General features: G+C 37.4%; 1 pseudogene; it reads right to left on the bottom strand.

Moving 5' to 3' along the window:
- Window positions 1-10,231: 10,231 nt before the first annotated feature.
- LOC118836853 lies at window positions 10,232-21,101 on the bottom strand (annotated as a pseudogene).
- Between the last annotated feature and the right edge of the window lie 289 nt (window positions 21,102-21,390).

The following is a 21,390-nucleotide window of genomic DNA, read 5'->3' as shown; positions in this document are numbered from 1 at the left end:
GAGAAATAGGGAGTCACTGGAGTTTATTGAATAGGGAGGGCTACAGTTAGATTTATACTTTAGGGGTATGCTGAATGAAGGATGGGAGTGGGGAGAGAATTGAGGCAGGAAAAGCAATTAGAATGGTTTTGAAATAGGCCGGATGAGAGGTGATGAAGACTGATTATGTTAATAGAGAGAAATGAATATATATGAGAGATGTTGCAAAGATAGAAATGACAGGACACTTGAGAAAAGATGAAAAGATGTGAAATGACAGCTGTGTTGTATGGGAGGGCAGACTGATTGGGGAATATGAAAGGATTGCTTTGCTGTGGTGAGGGCCGAATTGAGATAATGTAACATAAACTAATAGTGGACCCAGACATCAGGGTTTTTGTGATTTTTGTTTTGTTTTTTTTTAAGCTTTGTTCAGCAGCTTGTGAATAGGAGCAAAGTTAATGGTGGGAGGGTGGGAGTAATCTAAGGCTGAGGCAAGGTTAAGATTGTAGGTAGAATAAGGGAGCAAAGGCTTGAGAAAAGACTATAGATTTGAACTGGTTCACCAAGGAATGATGATAGGGAAGGAAGGTCATTATAACCAGTTCAAGAGTTGTGACTGGGGAAAGAGCTAAGTGCCTGAGGGATTGGAGGCCATAGTGGTAAACAGGGTAAACTGTTGTACAGCATAGGGGAAGATTGTGATCAGATAAAAACACGTCATGAACACGGAAGTAGCCAGTTCAAGGAAATAATTGTGTAGCTGAGGAAGAGTGGAGGAATCAGGTCATGATGTCTGAAAGGGCGTCAATGTATGTGTTGGTGAATTGGAGTAGAGAGACTGAGCCAGGTACTGAACCTATTGAGGAAGGAAAAAAAATTATGTTTTTGTGGGGTGGGGAGGGTGTAACTAGAGAGCATAACAGCTGCCGCATATCCTAATGGAGATATAATTTGGATTCAAGTAGGAGAGGTTACTGAGTAGGTGAGCAAAGAGGTAGGACCTACAAGTAGCGGTGGAGAGCAAAAAGTATTCTGACTCGTTTGTTATACCTTCCTTAATCAATGAGTGGGGGGCCGTGCTAGGAGTGAGAGTACAACGGGTACTGGACGGGGTGGCTAAGGATTTGTGTCATCCTAGGGAGCCAGGTTTTGGTGAGGCCAGAAGATGAAGGGAGTGGGAAAGGAAAAGAGATGTAAGATGAAAGCAAGTTTGTTAACTATGAAATAGTCATTTTAGAGATCGCAGTGGAAAGGGCAGGTAGATCTGGATGGATGTATTTGGGGGATAGGGTTGAGGAGGATTGAGTAAGTCAGGAATGGAGAATGGAGTTTGTACAAATGATAGCAAGGTGTTCAGAATCAGTGGGATGGTAAGAGTATGAGAGGCTATGAGTATGTTAACTATTGAGGAATGAATCCAGGCAAATTATCAGTGGTAGAGAAAAGTCCATTGAAGGAGGGAGGTTATACATTGATTGTTCACGGTTCTACCTCAATGTCCTAAGAGCTCCAACTCATAGTGTGTAAGAACAGGCTTGGGATAGTCTGGAAATGAAGCCGTAGCTGGCAGTTTGAGATAGATCTGATCGGAGAAAGGCTTCTGAAGAAATAGGTCAGAGACAGATGTCAGATACAGTGGGCTGGTATAGGGGCTGACACAGGCCTTCCTGGGAAGTTTTTTTTTTTTTGACTTTTTTTTTTTAAATTTATTTAACATATTTAGTTTTCAGCATTGATTTTCACAAGAGTTTGAATTACAAATTTTCTCCCCATTTCTACCCTCCCCCCCACTCCAAGATGGCATATACTCTGGTTGCCCTGTTCCCCAGTCAGCGCTCCCCTCTGTCACCCCACTCCCCTCCCATCCCCTTTTCCCTTCCTTTCTTGTAGGGCAAGATAAATTTCTACACCCCATTGCCTGTGTATCTTATTTTCTTGTTGCATGCAAAAACATTTTTGTTTGTTTTTGAACATCTGTTTTTAAAACTTTGAGTTCCAAATTTTCTCCCCTCTTCCCTTCCCACCCACCCTACCTAAGAAGTCAAGCAATTCAACATAGGCCACATGTGTATCATTATGTAAAACCCTGCCGCAATACTCATGTTGTGAAAGACTAACTATATTTTGCTCCTTCCCAACCCATCCCCCTTTATTGAATTTTCTCCCTTGACCCTGTCCCCTTTGGAAAGTGTTTGTTTTTGACTACCTCCACCCCCATCTGCCCTCCCCTCCATCATCCCCCCCCCCATTTTTTTTATCTTCTTCCCTCTTTTTTCCTGTGGGGTAAGATTCCCAATTGGGTATGTATGGTATTCCCTCCTTAGGCCAAATCTGATGAAAGCAATGTTCACTCATTCCCCCCTCATCTGCCCTCTCCCCTCCTCCCACAGAACTGCTTCCTCTTGCCACCTTTATGGGAGATAATCCATCCCATTCTATCTCTCCTTATCTCCCTCTCTCAGTATGTTCCTCTCTCATCCCTTAATTTGATTTTATTTCTTTTAGATATCTTCCCTTCATCTTCAACTCACCCTGTGTCTGCTCTCTCCCTCTCTCTCTCTCTATATATATATATATGTGTGTATATATATATATATATACACATATATATATACACACATACACACATAGATATATACATACATACACATTCACCCATATATATACATAAACATATATATATGCATATTCCCTCCAGCTACCCTAATACTGAGGTCTCATGAATCATACACATCATCTTTCCATGTAGAAATGTCAACAAAACAGTTCACCTTTAGTAAGTCCCTTGCAATTTCTTTTTTCTTGTTCTTTTTCTTGATTACCTTTTCATGCTTCTCTTGATTCTTGTGTTTGAAAGTCAAATTTTCTATTCAGTTCTGGTCTTTTCACTGAGAAAGCTTGAAAGTCCTCTATTTTATTGAAAGTCCATATTTTGCCTTGGAGCATGATACTCAGTTTTGCTGGATAGGTGATTCTAGGTTTTAATCCTAGCTCCATTGACCTCCGGAATATCATATTCCAAGCCCTTCGATCTCTTAATGTAGAGGCTGCCAGATCTTGGGTTATTCTGATTGGGTTTCCACAATACTCAAATTGTTTCTTTGTGGCTGCTTGCAGTATTTTCTCCTTGATCTGGGAGCTCTGGAATTTGGCGACAATATTCCTAGGAGATTTCTTTTTGGGATCTATTTGAGGAGGTGATCGATGGATTCTTTCAATTTCTATTTTGCCCTGTGGCTCTAGAATATCAGGGCAGTTCTCCTTGATAATTTCTTGAAAGATGATATCTAGGCTCTTTTTTTGATCATGGCTTTCAGGTAGTCCAGTAATTTTTAAATTATCTCTCCTGGATCTATTTTCCAGGTCAGTGGTTTTTCCAATGAGATATTTCACATTATCTTCCATTTTTTCATTCCTTTGGTTCTGTTTTATAATATCTTGATTTCTCATAAAGTCACTAGCTTCCACTTGCTCCAATCTAATTTTTAAAGTAATATTTTCTTCAGTGGTCTTTTGGACCTCCTTTTGCATTTGGCTAATTCTGCCTTTCAAGGCATTCTTCTCCTCATTGGCTTTTTGGAGCTCTTTTGCCATTTGAGTTAGTCTATTTTTTAAGGTGTTGTTTTCTTCAGTGTATTTTTCAGTATTTTTTGGGTCTCCTTTAGCAAGTCATTGACTTGTTTTTCATGGTTTTCTTGCATCCTTCTCATTTCTCTTCCCAATTTTTCCTCTACTTCTCTAACTTGCTTTTCCAAATCCTTTTTGAGCTCTTCCACGACCTGGGACCAGTTCGTGTTTTTCTTGGAGGCTTTTGGTGTAGGCTATTGCACTTTATTGACTTCTTTAGGCTGTATGTTTTGGTCTTCTTTGTCAGCAAAGAAAGAATGCAAAGTCTGAGACTGAATCTTGGTGCGTTTTCGCTGCCTGGCCATATTCCCAGCCAACTAACTTGACCTTTGGGTTTTTCAATGGGGTATGACTGCTTGTAGACTAGAGAGTTCTATGTTCCACGTTTGGGGGGGAGGTGCCAGCTCTGCTCCTTCCCCAACCCCCAACCCGGACTGGGCTTAGATCTTTGGCAGGCCGTGCACTCCTGCTCTGATCCATCACTTAATTCCTCCCACCAGGTGGGCCTGGAGCCGGAAGTAACAACAGCTGTAGCTGCCCCACCTCCGCTGCCCCTGGGGCTGGAAGCCAAACCGCGAACTCTTTCTACTCCCGCAGCTTTTCCCACTAACCTTCTCTGCAGTCTTTTGGTGTTTGTGGGTTAAGGAGTCTGGTAACTGCCGCCCTCCTCCTGGGAAGTTTTTGATGAAGACAGAGGCCACAGTGAAGTAGACTGTATCTTGGCTGACAACAGGGCTCCTTGCAAAGTCTGAGTAATAAGCAGACCATAACAGGGAGAACAAGCTGTATCCTAGAGAGGAGGTAATATACAAGCTTTCAGGGGAGAGGAGAAAACTTGGAAAGGGAGCTACAGCAAGTGTGATAGTCAGTCAGGAAGAATAAAAAAAGGTGGCATTCAGCACTGAGGACCTGGTTGAGATTAGATAACACAAACTTATGGTCACTCGTATTGGTAAGGTTGTATGACTTTGTGCATGTTCAGAAGAATGTTAATAGGTGTGAAGAAGGCTGATAGTGAGGTCAGGGTTGGATTGTGCTGAGGCATATCTAGTGAGAAGATAAATTTTAGGCCAAAGGAAACTGATAATATATACTTGAAATGGTGAAATATAGGGTTAAGATTGTGAAGGGATGGAGGACAAGTCATGGCTGAAGTGATAGACTGGGAGAACAGGGAGTGGAAGGTCTTGAGGGTGTAGTGAGGACAAAGCATAGGTTTCACAAATAAAATGCTGCTAATTTAATGAGACATATCTATATATGTGTATATATATAGATGTGTCTCATTATGTATATATCCATGCATATTATGTGTATATACACATGCATATTATGTGTATATACACATACACACATTTGTAAAAATGATTATTACCTTTGCAAAAGACAAAATTATACACTAAAGTTTAAAATATTCTCTTTTTCTTTGAAATATGTAAAGTTTATGCTACTATAAATAAAAGATAATTACTATGTACCTAGTACTTAAAAGTCTTTACTTTATACATAATTTAATGGAAACATTCCTTTTCTGGTCTTGCATTTCTTTCGTGATGTGACATACCACTTTTTGCACACAAATCATCATTTATAATGTTCTGCAGTGTACTGACTGTCAGTTTTTATATAGTTTTTTGTTTTGATTCTTCTAAGATCTTGATTTTTTGATTTTGAATAGAAATAGTATATAATCAATGGGAAAATATTGACGTTAAAAAAGAGGAGCTATTGGAACAGTGAGTAGCTTAAGATTACCGAACAGTACTGTTTTTTCCTACATGTGATCAAGTCTCATCTCTTTCTCCACTTTAGTTCTGGGTCCTCAGTGTCTATCTGCAGTGACTTTTTGCACAAATGTTATGTACATACATATGTATATGCATACATTTGCACATTTACATCGACATGTGTATGTATAGACTATAGAGACTTTGCCAACTTGCATAGGGAGAGGAAGCTCCTCCTTGGAAATTCCCTACATGGTTGAAATCACATGTCTAATTTAAAAAAGTGTGTGTGTGTGCCTCTGCGTGTGACTCTGTGTGTACGTGTGCGCGCGCGCATATGTGCGTGCACGTATATAGGTTGATAGTGTGCCATCATTTGTATCTGATCTTGACTTAGTAAGTAGGGCTAGGTTCAGGTTTCACTTCTGATATGTAAGGACTGTGCGCTCATGGCTAGTACACCCAGTCAACTCCATACTATAAGGTGAAGAATAGTTGCCAACCTGTTGTAGAGGGAGTTTCCTGATTAGAAATCCTCTATAACCAAAAATAAATCATAGTTATGGACAAAAGAAAAATTGTAATCATAGACTAATTCATTATTGCCTAGTTGCATGGTCTGTTCTGGTAAATATGTTTTTCTTCTACTTTGGTTATTCAGTGTGAATGAGAAGACATCAGTTTCTAGTGACTGGTTTTCATTGAGGAGGCTTTTTGGTGTTTTGGACATCAGTGCAAGCAGTATACAATTACCTTTGAATAAATGTATTTGGAGAAATTTGCAACATTTCCCTTATTTCATGACAGTGTGATTTTATTAATAAATAATATGATAGCATCAATATTAACTGTTAAACATTCTATTACAGACTGTCGGTGAGCTTCTGGATTCAGTGTGTCATTGCCTATCATGGCACTGAAAAATTATACCTGAAAATGTTTTCCATCTTCATGAACATATGTTCAGGGGAAACACTGTGTATAAAATATCATGAGCAAAGCAATCCCTGTGCAAAACTTAATATTCATTGAAATAGTAAAAATCAAATGAATATTAATTCAAGCAGGAAATATCCTAAATTCAATATATTATAGGCATGTAACTTCACAAGCTATCCTATTTATCTGACTTACAAAATAGTATATAAAATCTTAAATATTTTTAGTGGACAACTTTTACATGTAAGATTATTCAACTGAAAGCTGAAGATTACTGTTTGGCTGCTATAAAACCTTCATGTACCCCTTTGCCTCCTAATAAATCAGAAGCAGTAAAATTGGCCAGCATCACTTCTCCATGTTTCTTAACCTATATATTAATGGAAACTTACAACTATTATCCCTAAAATTCAAGCTTTAAGAAGTAGTTTTGAAGTCAGAGTTATTCATTATGAAAGTTGAAATTCATCAGCACGCATACTAAAACAGACAGCAGTTAAGTTACTCTGAGCATCCACACAGAGCAGTATATTTTAGTGGGTTTTTATCCTCTTTTATTCTGTACATTAATTGTTCTTAAGTGGTAAAATGAAGTTTCAACAGTTCATTCTGTGGTATAGTAACATTACCAGCTACAAGTTCCAGTCCATCATTAAGTCCTGAATTTTTCAGTGTCTTAGAAAAATATGGCCATGGCTGGCTTATTGCTGCTAAGTCAGGTGTTCCATTTTTCCCCTATAAGTGGTTAGAGATTTCATCATTTCTTTTTTTTAAATAAGCAAATATCTGCCTTCTCATCCCTTTTCTCCCTTTGAGAAAGAAAGAAAAACAAAACTCTTGTTGACAGACATAATATAATTGAGCAAAATGAATTTACACATTGGCCATGTCCAAAAAATTACATCCTAATCTGTCCTCTGAATATGTATCAGAAAGTGAGTAGCATGTTGCATCATAGGTCCTCTGGCATTGTAAAGCTGATCAGAGTTCCTGAGTGTTTCTAAGTTGTTGTCTTTACAATATTGTTGCCATTGTATAAGTTGTTCTAGGTCTCTTCAATTTACTCTGCATCAGTATGAACTTATATGAATAAATTTTCCCAAGTTTCTCTGAAACTATCACTTTCATCATTTCTTATAGCATAATAGTATGCAATTACATTTACACATTATAGTTTATTTCTCCATTCCCCAGTTGTTGGATGTACCCCTTCAGTTTTCTGCCACTACAAAAAGAGCTGCTATAAATATTTTTGTACATGCTCGGGAGTTTGTTTGACTTAGGACAGATACCTCCCTTAATTTCTTCTACATGTTGTCTTTTGTTTCCTTGTTTAGTGAAATATATTCTATACTCAACTCTGTGTGTGTGTGTTTGTATATTCTTCCCTCCTTTGACCAGTTCAGATGAGAATGAAGTTCATGTCATCTGATTGCCCCCAACCCCTTCCTCCTTGTTTTATAGACCTCTTCTTGTCTACCCTGATTGTATGAGATAGTTCTCCTTGATCTTATTCTCTCCCCACTTCCCACCCCCCCCCCCCCAAGTATTCTTTTTACCTACCTTTCCATCATTCTTTTAGAATCATTACAATGTAAGAGAACCACACAGGTATCTGTAATTAGACTCCCTGTATGACTCCTTTTGGTAATAGGATACAGAAGGACATATCTATCATTCCCCCATATTAGAATGCAAGTAACTTATCTTTGTGTTGTCCTCTATTATGATTGTTTGCTCATGTTTACCTTTTTATGTTTCTCTTGTCTCCTGTGTTTGCACTTCAGTTTTGTTCTTTTCATTTGGAATACTTGGAAGTTCTCTATTATATATTAAAGGTCCATTTCCCTACCTCCCCCCACCCCTTAGATTTATACTTAGTTTTGCTAATTGTTATTTTTGGTTATTGTATCCTAAGCCCTCTGTTCTTTTTAAAGTGGTGGCTGCAAATTTTTTTTTGTGATCTTTACTGTGGTTTCTTGGTTCTTGAATTCTTTCTTTCTAGCTACTTAACAGTATTTTTCCTTTGACCTGGAAGCTAAGAATTTTGGTTATACTATTTCTAGGCGTTTTCATATTGGGGTTTCTTTCAAAGAGGTGGCTGGTGAATTCTTTCTATTTCTACTTTGTGATCTGGTTTTAGGAAATCCATGCAGTTTTCTTTCAAAATACCTGGAAATATGATGCTTCACCTCCTTTTTTGGTTATGCCTCTCAGGTAGCTCAGCGATTTTTAAATTATCCTTGATCTGTTGTCTAGGTCAGTGGTTTTTCATAAGAGATCTCTTACATTTTCTTGTTATTTTTTTCATCCTTGTAATTTTCTTTTTATTATTTTTTGATGTCTTATGGAGTCATTGACTTCGCTTCATTCTCATTTTCAGGAGTTTGTTGTTTGGGCAAGATTTCGTACCTTTTGTGTTGAGCTGTTAATTCTCTAGTTCTTTCCTTCATAGCTCTCAATTCTTTTCCTCTTTTTTTTTGCTCAAGTGCTCTTATTTCATTTATAAAACATTTAAACTCTTTCTTCGTCTCTTGCAGGAATTCTAACTGAACTTGTACTCAAGCTGTGTTTTTCTTTGAAGCTTTGCTAGTAGATATTTTAGGGTTATTCTGTTCTGGGTTTATGCCTTGAGGGTTTCTGTCATCTCAGCAGCTTTTTAATGGTGCAGTTATTTTTTATTTTCTTAACTTTTCAGACTACTTCGTGGCTTTGGGCTTTATGTTAGGCCTGAGTTCTTTGCACTTCTGGAAGGAATGCCTCTGTTGTTGTTTTGGCTGCTTTCTTGGAATGTTGAGTTTTGCATTATCCTAGTATGTGCAAGGTAACAATAACAATATTATTATCTATCTATTCATGATGCTTTAAGGTTTGTAAAGTGCTTTACAAGTGTTATCTCATTTTTCTTCCTAAGACATCTGCTGTTGTTATCTCTTTTTACAGATGAGGAAACTGAGACAGACTGGTCCTTGTCGAGGATCACATAGCTAGGAAATATCTGAGGATGGATTTGAACTCAGGTTTTACTGACTCTAGGTCCAGTATTCTATCTACTATACCATCTAGCTGCCAGGAACAACTTGGGTTGGGGATCTATAAGTTTTCAGTATTCCCAAAGTGATCTGATCCAAGGCAAATTCTTATCTGTCCCTGCCCCCCCCCCCCCAATCTGTGTTTTGAAAGTTCCCATCATGGAGTGGGGTCTGAGTAACTTGCCTCATTTGGAGTTTCTTTAGACTGCTGCTGGACACAGCCACCACTAGCCAACTGGAAACCTCTGCTGGTTCTCCGTGTTAGAACTGTAGGCTCCCCTTTGCTCTGGTTTTCCTGCCCTCACTAGTCCCCTGAAAGTTTCAGACTAAGCTGCAAGCTGGAACTGAGAACCTGCTCATTTCTTAGGGTCAGAGCCACTCAGTATACAACCGAGACCCAAGATTGCTTACTCTGGAATCTTGCCAAAGAGTTCCCTTTCAATCCGCTCTGAATCTCTGATCTGGAACTGGTTAGTGATCATCAAAGCTGCCAGTTGGCACTTGTTCTTGCACTTTGCACAATTGTAAGCATCTCTTTTCTGGATCTAGAGCCTTTTCTTGTCCTAGTGCACAATCTCTGCTGTTGAAATACTTTTGTGTGGTGCCTTCCTGGCTGGACCCTCTACCATTGTCTATATCCCTCTCTATCTTTTTTTTTAAAACTTGAGTTGGAACAGTGATTACTGTACTTTTTAAAATTTTTCTTTCTTTCTCTGATTTCTTGGTCAGGTTTTGATCTGGTACATTTTCTTGATCTGGAGGAGCTGGAGGCAGGGAGGAAGCAAGGGTACGGGGGAGGTTGCTACATTTTTCTTGGTATTTCCCCATCTTGGGCTCCACCTCTTAATGATGTATTATTACTTAGATAATCCCAAAACTCTTGTGGTTTAGCAGATGAGGGAAACTATATTTTGGGGAAGTTAGCTACCAGTTTAATCTTTCTAATTCAGATTTATATGTGTGCAACTCATCCACATTACTGCATACCAAGTAATTAATAAATGGAATGTATGTGTTTGTGGCTAGTTTTAAAACCTGAGTGCATACCCAGCCATAGTGACAAGCACTTGTGGCAGCTACAGCTAGAGTGTTTCTTTTTACAGCCCCTTTAGTTAGTTTACATGTAATATCCCTAATATTAAATTGTGATTCTCTCTCTAGTGACTTTTGGAAAATCCACTGCATGTGGTCAGGATCATCTCTATCCAATGTAATCCCTTGTCCAAAAGATGACTCCTTGTGCCACTGTCATATTCTTGTATGCTCATTACAATGTTCTGGTATGCTGGGTACAGGAAGAAAAATTAACCTCAAATGGATAAAGTTCTAGTATGCAATCATTATAAGCTATCATTGTGGGCAGAATTGCCATGGCATTGCCTTTAAAATCTTCTGTTCCCCCATCTATCAAAGGAACAATGGAATTTGGCTCCAATACACCATCTTCATAATTTAAACGTGATGGCAATGTGTACATATCTTAGAAGGGCTAGAGTCCAGACCACATATAATCATATAAAATTATAAAAAGTGTCATCAGAAATCTGAATTTTGTGGAAATATGAAACTACAGAGAAGTTATGACTTCTTCCTAGAATTTCTACAGCACTTTTAACTTTAGGTCTTCTGCCATCTTTAGGCCTAAACAAAAATGGCCTATTTAGTGTAGAAATATCTCTACTGGCCTTGACTGTGTCACAAATTTGTCTAAAACTAGACAATTTCTGATTTTTCATGCTAACTATCCTCCTGTGGCAACTAAAACTTTACTTGTATCTAACAGAAACTGAAGAGAGTCAGTGCTCAGTTCAAAATCAGGGTCCAGATCAAAGGTTGGCAAACTATAGATAGCCCTTGACTAGCCCAGTTGTATGCTTTGCAGACTAAAAATTGTTTTCACATTTTAAAATATAATAAAACATTATTTAAAAATGTAAAAACCATTCTTTGCTTGAGATAAAACAAATAATGCAAAGTTAAAATAATAAAATATATGTAAAATAGAGAGAAATTAACTAGATGACCCCTAAGGTTCGTTCTAATTCTAAATCTAGGATCCTGTGCTCCAGTGAACTGGTAAAGATGTGGAGAAAAACAAATTTCACTCTTATTTCACTTGGAAAAAAAAAGTTTGATTCAACAAAACAAACTCCAGTCTTAAAGGTTATCCTCCAACAATCTGAGCTCGTTCAAGACATTAAAATCATACAAGATCCTACAGCAGATGCAAACACAAAATAGATTCACTCGTCTACTGAAAAATAGTGTCAAATGTGTCTTGAAAAAGCAAAACATCTGGTAACATAAAGGCATAAACCAGTAATACACAAAATGATATCTAGCACAGGCAAATGAGAAGGAAAGTGAAAAAGGGTAGGGGAGGACAAATATGATGGATGGAAAGGAGCTGTTGTATGAAAAATTGGCTGTTGATGGTGGATGTACAGTAGACTGTAGAGATTGGGAGTGTCGCTAGAACCATGTAAACAAGTTCCTGGATTCATCTGGCCTGAGGGCCAAATCCAGGTGGCCTTTAGTTTTTGTATAGTCCTCAAACTATGCATGGTTTTTACATTTTAAAATGTTGTTGTTACTTGTTAAATGTTTTCCTAAATATTGTTGGAAAACAACTTTTAACATGAATTTTTTTTCTTGAGTTAAACTTGTTTTTTCAGATCAAGTAATAATGGGAACTTTTTCTCTTTTTTTCTTCTTAAAAAAATTATTTAGTATTTTATTTTTCCCCATTTACATGTAAAAACAGTTTTTACCATTTTTAAAAAAAACTTTGAGTTCCAAATTCCCTTCTTTTCTCCCTCCCCTCCTCACCCCATTGAGAAGGCAAGCAATTCGATATAGGTTATATATGTGTAGTCATAGAAAACATTTCCATATTAGTCATGTTGTGAAAGAAAACATAGACCAAAAAAAAACCCTCAAGAAAAATAAAGAAAGTAGAAAAAGTATGCTTCAATCTGTATTCAGACACCATCAGTTCTTTCTCTGGAGATGAATGGCATTCATTTTTCATCATTAGTTCTTCAGAGTTGTCTTGGATGATTGTATTGCTGAGAATAGCGAAGTCATTCACAGCTGATCATATCACAGCATTGCTGTTACTATGTATGCAGTACATTTCACTTTGTATCAGCCCATCTAAGTTTTTCCAGGTTTTTCTGAGAGCATCCTGCTCATCATTGTTTATAGCACAATAGTATTCTATCATAATCACATACCAATTTGTTCAGCCATTCTCCAATGGATGGGCATCCTCTCAATTTCCAATTCTTTGCCACCAGATGAGCTATAATAAATATTTTTGTACGTATACATACATACGTATACTTTTCCTTTTTGTTTTTATCTCTTGGGATACCGATCTAGTAGTGGTAATGCTAGGTCAGAGGTTTTACAGCCCTTTGGGTATAGTTCCAAATTGTACTCCAGAATGGTTAAATCATTTCACAACTCCACCAACAGTGCATTAATGTCTCATTTTTCCCACATCCCCTCCAATATTTGTCATGTTCCTTTTCTATCCTGTTAGTCTATCTAATAGGTATGAGGTAGTACCTCAGAATTGTTTTAATTTGCATTTCTCCGATCAGATGGCCTTGATTACTTCACCTGAAAACTATTCTTATCTTTTGATCATTTATAATTTGGGAAATAACTTTTATTTTCATAAATTTGATTCAGTTCTCTACATATTTATACATATTTATATCTCTATATAAATGAGGCCTCTATCAGAGAAACTTGCTTCAAAAATTTTTTCGGTTATTATTGCTATATTTTTTTCCATCCTCTTCCCCCCTGCCCTGTTTATTCTGTTCTCCCTCCTTTCACTGTCCCTCCTCAAAAATGTTTTACTTCTGACTATTCCCCTCCTCCATTCTGCCCTCCCTTCTATCACATCTCCTTTCTTATCCTTATCCCCTTCCCCTCCTTCTTTCCTGTAGGGGAAATTTGCCCCATTATATCTCTTTCCCTTTCTCCCAGTACATTTCCCTTTCACCCTTTAATTTTATTTTTTTTAGATATCATCCCTTCATATTCAGTTCACACTTGTGCCCTCTGTCTATATTTACTCCTTATAACTGCCCTAATAATGAGAAAGTTCTTATGAGTTACAAGTATCATCTTCCCATGTAGGAATGTAAACAGTTTAATGTTAAGTTCCTTGTGATTTCCCTTTCCTGTTTATTTTTTATGCTGAAGAGTCTTGTATTTGAACGCTACATGTACTGTTCAGCTCTGGTCTTTTTATCAAGAATACTTGAAAATCTTCTTTTTCATCGAATGTCTATTTTTTCCCCTGAAGGAGTATACTCAGTTTTGCTGGGTAGGTGATTCTTGGTTATCCTAGCTCCTTTGCCCTCCAGAATATCCTATTCCAAGCCTTCCAGTCCTTTAAGGTGGAAGCTGCTAAATCTTGTGTTATCCTGACTGGCTCCACCATACTTGAATTGTTTGTTTTGGGCTGCTCACAATATTTTCTCCTTGACCTGGGAGCTCTGGAATTTGGTTATAATATTCCTGGCAGTTTTTATTTTGGAATCTCAGGAGTTGATCAGTGGATTCTTTCAATTTCTATTTTAATCTCTGGTTCTAGAATATCAGATCAGTTTTCCTTGACAATTTCTTGAAAGATGATATCTAGGATCTTTTTTTGATCCTGGCTTTCAGGAAGTCCAGTAATTTTTAAATTATCTCCCCTGGGTCTGTTTTTCAGGTCAGTTGTTTTTCCAGTGAGATATTTCACATTGTCTTCTACTTTTTCATTCTTTTGGTTTTGTTTTATAACTTCTTGATTTCTCATAAAGTCATTAGCTTCCATTTGCTCCATTCTAATTTTTAGGGATTAATTTTCTTCAGTGAGCTTTTGGACCAACTAATTACACTTATTACTTAAGATTTTTATTTTTCATGAAATTGCTCCTCTCAGACTAGAGACAAACTGATGGTTGTTGGTTGTCACTGGTCACATGACAAACAGGAGAGTGAGCAATGGCAACCCACCCACGCAGTCACATGACAGGGCACAATAGTGACTAGTGGAAGGCAAGTTAAAGAGGCTTAGACAAAGCACTTGTTACATCTTTACTTTCTTTAACATCCTCTCCACTTTTCTTAGGCCTCCTGAAGTCCTAAGGGTGGGCTGCAAGTGGCCCTTGTGTCATATGTTGTGCTGGCCTGATCTAAGGAGGGGTTTTTACTACTCTCCTGGTCTGTGCGTGACCACAAGTCCTCTTTTCTGCCCTGTAACTGTGAGAAGGATCCCTGCTCCCCTGTGGCCACAAGCTGTGGTGTGCTACTCTCCTTGGCCTGGGACTGCCCCCCAGGACTGACCTAAATCTGAACATAGGTAAAGCAACAGAGTCCTGCCTCAGTGCTGGCAGAGAGACCTCTGCAGTCTTCTTCTAACCAGTTGTTCAACCCACTTACTGTCTGTGGGCTGAGAGATCCAGAAACAGCCACTGCCTCTGTGATTCAGTCACTCCCAAGGCATGCTGCTGGTTTGCTGGTGCTAGGTCTGAGCTGGCATATGATGAGCTGGACTGAGCTCCACTCTTACCTAGGTGCAACAGATCTTTCCTGCCAACCTTTTAAGTTGTCTTTGGCTAGAAAATTATCTCATCCTGTCATTTTTGTGGGTTCTTCTGCTCCAGGAATTGTTTTATGGAATTATTTAAAGATGTTCAGAGGGATTTGGGAAGAGCTCATGCTAGTTGCTGCCTTTTCTCCATCTTGGCTCTGCTCCTGGGATCTTTTTTCTTCACTTTTTTTATTGGTTCAGTAGATTATAGGATTTTAGATTAAGAACCAGAAGGAATCTTAGAGTTTATCAAGACCGTTTTCCTTTATTTTACAAATGAGGAAACTGAGGCTCAGACAATTAAATGACTTGCCAGAGGTCAGAGGTAGTAAGTGGCAGAGCTAGGATTTGAACCCATGTTATCTGATTTCAGATTCACTCTTATTCCTAGGAAGGTGTGGTCTTCCATAGAAAATCTTCTTTAAAAGCTTGTTTGTTGCTCCTGCTTCATTCATTGTTTGTGTCAAGGCTGTTTTCATTGCGTGGATGGACTGGTGTCATATGAATTTTATAGAGAGGAGAATCTAGGCATATGAGTTGTCAATTGCTTTTTTATAAAAAATAAAATGACATCACAAGAGTATAGAACAATGTGAACTTAAGAACCTCATCTTCTTTGAGGTACTTTGAAATATTAGTAACACTTCTCTGAATACTTTTAAAATGGTGCTGTATTAGAAGCTCTTCCTAACTTCATTTTAAAGGTCATCGTTATCTTTCAATAGTATGTTAGATATTTACTGAGTCCAAACATTATAGTTCTGCTATTATTGTTGATCTGAATGGATTCTTACATGTGGTAGTATGAGGCTTAAAGGACTCTTTTAGTCTGAGAGATTGGGCATATTCACAGTTGATTTGCTTGTATAGTATAAGCTTTATTGAAGGATATAAGAAAACAAAAACGTTATTTGTCTCTAAATAAGTTAGTAGTCTCTACAAGCATGCATGTTTGCATCAGGGGAGACTCTTCTACACAGAAATGGATTTGTTAGAACTGAGGGGTCTGTGGCCATGTAAGAAGTGGTAGTGGTGGTGGTGCTTTATGGCTTCAATAGAGTCTCTAGGCAGAGGATTATATACAAAGGCAACTTGTCTTGATCTTAGCCTTGACTAGGTAGGGTGGTACAAAGTATTTTCTCTACCCTAGGGTCATGTGACAAACATATCCCATGGCTTGGGTGATGTGTATAGTCCCTGGGAAGCTATAATGGCTCAGTGTGAGCCTGCTACCACAACAGCTAGAAATTCTGGCACATCTGGCCCATTTTGTGTTTATTCATCCTTCAGTTTTACTTAAAAGTATTCTTGGGATGGTTTAGCTTCTCTGGGTCTCCTATCAAGTCCTTTTGGGGCTTGTTTTCTCTTTTGCTTTTTCTGTTTTTGCAAAGAGATCCTCTTCTCTTTGTTCTCTTCCTTTTTCTTTTCCTCTCCCTTCCTTCCTCTCCCCTTTCTCCTTCTCCTCCTCCTTCCTCATTTGTAAATTACTGCTATTACTTCTACTGCTGCTGCTGTTTCTTGCCACTAGTTAATATTTACCCCTGGGGAAGTAGTTGCTGTTATTATCATTTTACCAATGAGGAAGCTCAGGCAGACAGAAGTTACATGACTTTCCCAGGGTCACACAACTAATCCAGTGAATTTCTGAAGCTTGATTTGAACTCAGGTCTTCCCAAGGCCAGGTTTGGTGCTCTCTCTATTGTGCTACCCTAGCTACCTCAACTGTTCCTCTAAACTCATTTTGCTTTTGGTTTCTATTTCTTTTTCCCATGGAAAGAGGTGGAATGTTTGATGACTGAGGCATTTTTATAGGCTCTTTTAGCATCTTCCTTATAGTGATTATTTCACATCACTTAATAACAAATGTTTTCTTTCATTTTCTACTTTTCAGAGCCAGCAACTTGTTTAAACAGGTTGGGTTGGAGCTGTTGTAATTGCATGCTATGCCTTTTCACTTCTATCCTTTCTTTTAATTAGAAGTTGGCTTTAAGTTTTGTTTTTTAAAGAGTTAATGATCTGATTGTATACATAATTCTGAAATGAGTTGCTGTATTGTTAACCAGTCATTTATTCCCTGTTTAAAATTTAGTCAGGTTCATTTCTTTTGGTGATGATATTGGATTGGCTAGATCCCCTATACTTTCTTATTCTTTATGAAGAAATCTTTCAATCTTTCATGTTGTACAGTCAGTAAAGAAGTCTTTGGCCCTTCATTTCTTGATCCAAAACCACATTTCCAATATCACATTTGCTTATACTAATGTTGACTTTGAAGTAACTGTCAAGGGATATATAAACCTAATTTGTAGAATCTTCGCAAGTTCTTCATAGAATTTCTCCATTACTTTATCTTTTGCCAAAAAAGCGGGGGGTGCAGTGAGGTGGTGCAGTGAATGGAGCACTGGCCCTGGAGTCAGGAGGACCTGAGTTCAAATTCTGCCTCAGACACTTGACACTTAATAGCTGTGTGACCTTGGGCAAGTTACTTAACCCCAATTGCCTTGCCTTCCCTCCTCCAAAAAAAAAAAAGAGATGAAGGTATATAAATTGCAAATATTCTTGTGGTAGTGTGTTTGCTTATGTGTTTGTCATGAATATGGTAAGACAGGATGACTAATGTCAAGTGATACTTCTTGTTGCCTTTGTGCATGCAATGAAACCGAATTTGCCAACTCTTTTATTTAACTCTCTGGGAACAGGTGACCTACCATTTATTCATCTGCAACTTTGGGTTATATTTGTAGTAATAAAGTCAAAAGGAATGTGGTTCTGTTCTTCCAATATCTACTTGTTGCCTATTTGACAAAGATTACCCATTAAGAGAAAAAAAAAGTTACATTGATGTTTGTTACCATTTCTAAAAACTGTGTTGTTTTAACATAATCTTCCTATTCCAACAATCTACCAATACCACCACCAACACTGAAACAGAGGCGGGGTAGTCTATAAATGCTGGAAAAGTCTTCATTGGGTTGCCACTCCTTCTCCCATCCCCCTCTGCCCAAGTTATCACCTAGTGACCAGACTTCCTATTAGGTTTTTTCATTAGCTAAGCTACTCCCAACACAACTTGTTTATAGACCTTCATGCTATGTAACACACATAGTACACCAAGCCCTTGTTTAACTAATTAATTATTGGTATTGAAAATCTCTGAGTATGTGCCATGACTCTAGTTCTTGTTGCAATAATTACTACATTTATTTCCCCTTGACTCCCAGCTTCAGCATCTGTTTAGATTTACCTAAAATTATGACAATCTCTGATATTCCTGTCTCTAAAAATTCCTATCCATATAAATAGTGATTTATTTTTGTGTATTTAGCTGAAACCCCTTGGATCACACTGATGAATCATAGACATGCACTTTAGTGTCTATTCAGTTAGCTGTTGCATGAAATACTTTATATAACAGTGAGATTACGATATTGAACAAACGGATTTTTTGGGGGCAGGGTAAATTGCCTTTTTATGAAATCAGTTGTGATGAATTTGAGGACTGGTACTTAAAACAGATTTGGGAGATAATTTTTGTTGAGTATGTAGGCTGTTTAAATGCATATTTCATATTCATTAAAAAATAACAAATGTATTTTTAGTGTAAAATAGCACCTTGGCACATTCATAGGATCATCTGACTATAGTATTAGAGCTGGAAGCAACCTTAGAGGTCATCTGGTACAATTCACTCTTTTTATCGGTGAAGAAATAGAGCCCCAGAGAAATTAAATGACTTGCAGAGCCAGGACTTGAAACCAGTTTCTCTGATTTCAAATTCAGTGTTTGTTGGTTTTTCTAATAGCACCCAATTGGTCTTTTGGAAAACTAATCCCAGGAAGTGTTGCAAAACTTGTTCTAATTTTCTTGTCTTGGATTTTGGTTTATAGGGGCTACATTATTGATATGATACAGTTATAGAGTAGAAGCTATGTTATATAGAATACTGTTAGTAATAAAAAGAATTAATTCTGTTTCAGTGTACATCTTGAGGCTTTAGATAGTGCAAACATGAAATAAATTGTTCTTTTATTCAGCTACTACTGGGAGTATCCTCTTCTTGTAATGATTTTATTGTTTGATAATCAGTTACTTCAATGGATCTGTGGTTTCATTGATGTGGGTTTTCCTTCCAGTAATTCATATTGTAATGCATCCATGTTTTTAGTCACTCTTTGCTACGCTTATCCATTCCCTTCTATATGTTTTCTCTAGGAAGTCCACCAGATATGGTGAGGGCTTTCCCTGTTTTCTCTTGACATCAAGAAGATACCAATGGATTAAAAAGAAACAGTTATCTATTGTTCTTACCACTGATCAACCCACCTTTTTTCTTCAGTCTTTTTTTGAATAACACTATTTGATCTTCTGATTCATAATTTCTTATTTATGTGTTGCATTCTGCTTACACCCACCATACACCTCTCCATGCCCTTTATGTGTTTCTCAATTTCAGTTCTCTTCATCTCAAGCCACCCAATATTCTGTGACTCACAACCATACAGCACCAGGATGATGTTAATATAAAAATGGGTTTGGTTTCAGGATGAAACTTGGGATCATTAAAAGAACTTCATAATTTCCCAGAGGCATTCTTGTATTTTTTTCTACTCCCAATCAGTTTTGGGCCTCATTGTCTATTTGCATTTTCTGTAATGCATATTAAGATGGACAAGCCATATATATGTTGTTCATCTACTTGCATTTCATAGTCTGGGCAATGGGAATTCTTAATCTACTTGGTTTAAACATTTGGACAGTTAAGCCAAACTCTTTTGGACAATAATTGTTACATTTAGGAGTCCAAATAGTATTTAGTTGGTATGTCATCTGCAATTGGCATTTGAAGGGTCTTACTATTAATTCCTCTTCAACCTCAACTTGGTGCTATATCTGGAGCAGTGAAGTGGCATAATGGATAGAGTATTGGACTTGGAGTCAGGAATACTTGAATTCAGATTTGGCCTCAGACACTTTCTTGCTGTGTGATCCTGGGCAAGCCACTTAGCCTCCATTTCTTCAACTGTAAAATGGGAATAATATTAGCATTTACTTTCCAGGGTTATTGTGAGGATCAAATAACATAATATTTGTAAAGTATATGACACTTAGTAGTCACTTAGTAAATGCATGTTCCCCTTTGGATTGATGAATATTTTTGGTGACCATATATGTCAGTGTTTTATTCCTTGCTTGATTTTAATGATCCAGTGAGGTTATATCTTTTGTTTTATCTTTCTAGCAATGTTGTTTAATTTTGACTGAGTAATGAGAGACAGCTTGTAGGAGACAAGGAGAGTGTTTAAGGTGACCTTCTACTCTACTCAATCAAATATTTTGTTATAGTCTTGAAACAGTAGGCATAGTCAGTAGGATATTGTATTCTCATCTTTCAGTCTGTTGTATGATTTTAAAGATGTGTCCACTTTGGAATATTGATTGTGAAAGTCTGCCTGTTTCCTTTAAATTCCATAATTGAAGACTCCTTCAGTATGTATGTGTATATTATTCTTATAAAAAACTTTTAAACTCTTTTTGTCATGAACTTAACAAATATCAGAAAACATGAACATTTCCACATATAAAGAACAGAAAAAGATTTTCTATGAAATTATAAGTCTCTGTTATGTATAACTTGTTTTTCTTAATGTTCATATATATTAAATTGAACACCGTAGTGCTAACATTGTTCTGCTTGTGTTTCTCCTTAAGATATTTTTGCTCTCTTTTTTAAATTATTTCTATTATCATTATTATTTTACTGTTTCATTGACATCACATTTATGGGAGAGAGTGTCTGGGTAGTTACAGTGATAGTGAGTAGGCAGATAGGGCAGTCACTTTGAATATCTTAGCAACAGTACTATTGGCAGCAGTGGTACTATTATTTTGATTATTTAGCCCTGAATAAGACATGAAGAGCAAGGGATGGAATACCTCCTTAGAGACTGGATAGATGGCAAATGGGAGCTGCCGTTACTACTACTACTGCTACTACTACTACTACACCCACTCTAATGCCATTTTTCTTAAGAATGGGTAGTAAAATTAAATAGTTTAGATAAATTTTCTAGTTAGTGGTATTCTAGATCATGGAGATAGCTCTGTTACTATTATTTTATTACTTATTACCTTGTCATCATTGCTAGCCCTCTCAATCTCGCTGCTCCTCTCCCTCTCTTTCATGTACTTTCCCATGTTGTATTGTAGTCCCACAAAAACCTTGATTCACCTGTAGACAGGGTTTCATCAAGTTCTGTCTATATTGCCCCATGTCTACCTCTTTACTGTGACTTCTACTGGGCTTTATCTCTGTCTCCTAATTGAGAAAGAAGTCTCTCACTTCTCTCTCTGCTGTCTCACTGATGCTATTGCATTTATTTATTCTACTGCATTTCTGTTGTCTGGGCGTGTTCAAGAAGCAAATAATCTCTTCAGTTCTGTCAGTTCTGACTTTCTTTCTAAAAATGTTTCGCATACCTTTTTA

The sequence above is a fragment of the Trichosurus vulpecula genome, chromosome 2 (genome assembly GCF_011100635.1).
Source record: "Trichosurus vulpecula isolate mTriVul1 chromosome 2, mTriVul1.pri, whole genome shotgun sequence".
In the NCBI taxonomy this organism is placed as follows: domain Eukaryota; kingdom Metazoa; phylum Chordata; class Mammalia; order Diprotodontia; family Phalangeridae; genus Trichosurus; species Trichosurus vulpecula.
Note: the sequence above shows the minus strand (reverse complement) of the source record. Positions and strands in the feature narration are given on the sequence as shown.